General features: G+C 36.4%; 1 long non-coding RNA gene across 2 annotated transcripts; it reads right to left on the bottom strand.

Moving 5' to 3' along the window:
* Nucleotides 1-290: 290 nt before the first annotated feature.
* Nucleotides 291-3,623, bottom strand: LOC308407184. 2 transcript variants are annotated; one of them, XR_013973633.1, is made up of 5 exons: nt 3,584-3,623; nt 2,853-3,462; nt 2,341-2,493; nt 1,886-1,976; nt 291-1,283 (listed from the first exon to the last, which is right to left on the bottom strand). It is a non-coding gene; the product is annotated as an uncharacterized lncRNA (long non-coding RNA). The 2 variants fall into 2 exon arrangements; XR_013973634.1 differs by lacking the exon at nt 3,584-3,623 and having other exon boundaries at nt 295-1,283; nt 2,853-3,576.
* Nucleotides 3,624-3,855: the final 232 nt, after the last annotated feature.

Genomic DNA, 3,855 nt, shown 5'->3' with positions numbered 1-3,855 from the left:
ATAACTTTTACCCAATACTACTTGGTCACTTAAATACTACATGTTATCTTCAAATTACATTTTGCTATTATATTCTAGTATCAAATACACAATTTTCAAATGGAGGCCTTATAACAGATTGTATTGTTCTCTTCCAAGATGGTTGCTGGCATCCACCAGTAACCTTTCAAAACAACATGTCTAATTTCACTGCAGTAGGTAAAGAATTAAACTGACATTACTCCTCTACTGAATCTATATAAATCAACAGTTAAATAATGTCAGTTCTTCCATGTTCTCTGGAATCAATCGCAGCAAAGAAATTAGACTGTTTCTTTTGAAAAATGTTGGGAAAGAACAATACAAAACATTCTATTTAAGGCCTCTGACATCAAGATTCAGTTAAACAACAATTATAACTAAACAATTTGAGGTAATGTTAGTTTCCATTAACATTAAATTAGGTTACTGAATTGGCAAACACCTTCCTATTAACACTACCCATTTTACCCCAATAACTAAAGAAATTAGCACTTGCAGGTCAAAAACTTTATTCAAGAGACGCAAAAATAACATTGATACAGTGACTGTCAAAAATTACAGCACTGATCATACTGTGACATCTTGGTTCAAAACAGCACACTTAGAAATATTCAACGTTCTTTACTTCAACTGAATGAAACTGAAAATACCATTTCACACGACCCATATGGGATATTTAGACTGTATAACTGTTCACGCTACATCTCTTCACTAGTAAAAGAAAGAAAAAATACAAAGAGAAATTTAAAAATGCTGCCAAACAGACAGAGAACTTGTACAGAGCAAAAGGAAAAACAAACAACAACAAAAAACAGCTCGTCCTCATGGCAGTTGCAGAGTATATAAAAATGAACCCTGCGATCCGTTCCTGGAATTGAGCTTCAAAAATGCAGCAGAACAAGTGTGAGACTGCTCTCCGGGGGTCTAAGTGTTAAATGTCCTCTCACCTAGAGCTGGTCACCTCACATGCATAACAGTGAGCTTCGTTGCAGGAGCAGTTTTGTCTTAGTTGTGAGCTTTTCTTGAGAGCTGAGTTGCATCCAACTCCATTACCACCCATTGAATCACCTCAAAAGTGTAGCAGAGTTGTGATGGGTAACTCATGTTGAAGGAATAAAAAAGGTCCAAACAGCATGGCTACTGCAAAGGTCACGTTATCCAGATCTTGAAGAACAACATCAGAAAAGTCATTGCCTGGCGCATCTCTGGAGACAGATGTTCATTGTGGTTTTCTCAATCTGTGCAGTGGCCTCAGGCAAGTCCTGGTTAAACACAAAACATTTCTTTAAGATTCCTTTTTAAACTCATCTCTTTTGAATCTACCAGTTCTAATGTTAGAGTAATTTAAACCAATGCAAGCAACATAGTAAATAGCTATAGCCAAAGAGTGGCCTGCCATGCTGCCATTCATGGTCTAACAGAGTTTCTAAGAGAGGGTGAAAAACATAATAATTTCAAATGCTTTACATTAGTTTTTGTTAGAAAGACACCGGCCCATCAGAAATCCAGGCTATGTCACTCAGAAGATGTTAGAATTTAGACTTTCAGCCCCACAATTTGGTTAGCTGTTGGTCAGTTGGTCTTTTTTTTTTTTTTTCAAACAAAAGCTAATGTAAATACTGGTGGGATTTTCCTTTGTTCATTAGAATGACAAATTTAAAGTTTTTTCACACTGATGTGACCCCTAATACAGGGGTGGGGGTGGGGCCTCAAGGGCCGGCGGCCGAGTTCACTACCAGGCCTCATGTGAACTTCAAATTATTAAAGAGGACTACTGGTCCTAACCAGTCCAATGAGGATCAAGTGGATAACTAAATGCATTTTTAAAGGTTGCAAATCCACAATCTACTCATAAAACACTCACCATGAACTCCTGCACCAAGATGTTGCAATTGTCTTTCACACAGATGCGGAGCACTTTGATGAGGGACTCCGAGCATTAATGTCATCCTTGACTATTATAACAAAGAAAACAGAGATTTGTGAACTTTTCAGTAGCACAGAAGAAAATGATCCCAGACAAAAACTCTTGACTTTTTAAACCAGTCAACATGCAACACCAGCATCTACAAAGCAATATCAAAAGTTCCTGTTTGACATCAACTTTATGGATATATAGTTTCCAGAACATTTATTTTTAAAAAAAGATAATTTTTTCTCAGTGGGCCAGTAAATGCATGACGAAAATTATGGCATCCTTTTAGTGGAATCATTACTCACAGGTAATAGTTGACTGTTTCAATGGATGTAGCATAAAAATTTTACTGACCTAATGCAATACATATACACTTTGTAGTTAAAGAATTTTAAAGTTCTTACTGTCATTATGGCAGCTACATCCTTTAGCTTTGTGCCCTGTTCCCCCGATCACTTTGCAAACACTTTCAGCAGACTGTCAGAGAGAAACTCAGCTCCGTCAGAAACCTTGACTGTAAAGGCATGGTTGGGATGCACTGGAATGCTGCATTTTATCTGAAATGACATAAAATTATTTTGAAATAACAGCAGGCACTGTGCTTGGTTAATCAGTAATGTTTTGTTGAATAAAAACTGTGTTTCCAGATCTTATGGGATTAAAAAAAAATCCAAAGATGTTTGTTTCTGATTTGCAACCCAACAACCCACAAGTTACAACCTCATTTCAGTTCAAGTGTGCATTAATGCGAGTCCAGTAATCACCTTTCTGGCAATACATACAGGTATAAGTTAAACCTATGGCAGATTTTGGATTTCTCAGTTGTATTAATAGGGTGAGTATGCATGCACCTAATAATTATAAAAAACCCATTATAATTAAGTTACAGAAACGAAAATAGAATATACTTTCTTACCATAACACCTTGAACCCACAATCCATCAGCTGACTCCTGGTGAAATGCAGAATAGAGGTCGTCTCTCAATGTGCAGCAAAAAAAACAAAAACAAAAGGACAGCAGGTGAGGCCAGGAGGGGTAGGGATGTAAGCTAGCATAATGCCGCTGATGATATTAGCTAAAGCTGTTCAATGTCCAAAATCTCACTAACACCATGGTGCAGTAAATACACAATGTAACTGAAGAGTCAGTTGGCAAATCTATTCACACAGAAAACCAAATTATGTTATGAGTGCCTCGTAATTAGGTTTAATGTGATATTACGGCTCTTGTGCCAAAGACAAATTCAAATGAAAAAGCGCCAATTCTTTGACAACAGATAAAACAGCAAATAAGCTAACGGCTCTTTTTTAGCATGTTACATGGCGACACTCTAGACGTTTAACTACATTTGTCTGAAATATGGTAAATATTAATTCAAAAAATCAAGACATACCAAAAACGTAGAGTTGGCTGCTCGACTTGACTGAGATGGATGCCTTTTTTAAACCACGATCCAAAGCCCGCGAGATGAAATCACGCGTGGTTTCACGAGATTTAACGTTGCTATCTTATTGACTTACTTCACCTGAACATGATATGAACAATTTAATACACCCTTTCTGCATATCATGTAGTTTTTACACTATATAGTTACATTTAACTTTAAAACATGAGGCAATTGTGTTAAATACATGCAAGATGCTTACATAAATCCAAGAGATGGCCAGTCCCTTTTTTTCAGTGTGCTATGCTAAGCTGATCAGCTCCTGCCTGTAGTGCCATGTTTAACAAACGCACATGCAAATGGGTTCAGTGTTTTAATGTCATTTTTGCCAGTAAAAATATGGATTTCCATTTTTAATATCAAAGAACTGCTTTGCAGATAAAAAAAAAATGTAATAACGAGTAAAAATGATTCAAATTTCTATTCCAATTCCACATACTTGTAAGCATTTGAAGTGACAGCTAGTAAATGAAA

Source organism: Rhamphochromis sp. 'chilingali' (genome assembly GCF_963969265.1).
Source record: "Rhamphochromis sp. 'chilingali' genome assembly, chromosome: 12".
In the NCBI taxonomy this organism is placed as follows: Eukaryota; Metazoa; Chordata; class Actinopteri; order Cichliformes; family Cichlidae; genus Rhamphochromis; species Rhamphochromis sp. 'chilingali'.
The sequence above is the reverse complement of the archived record's forward strand: the minus strand, read 5'-3'. Positions and strand labels throughout refer to the sequence as shown.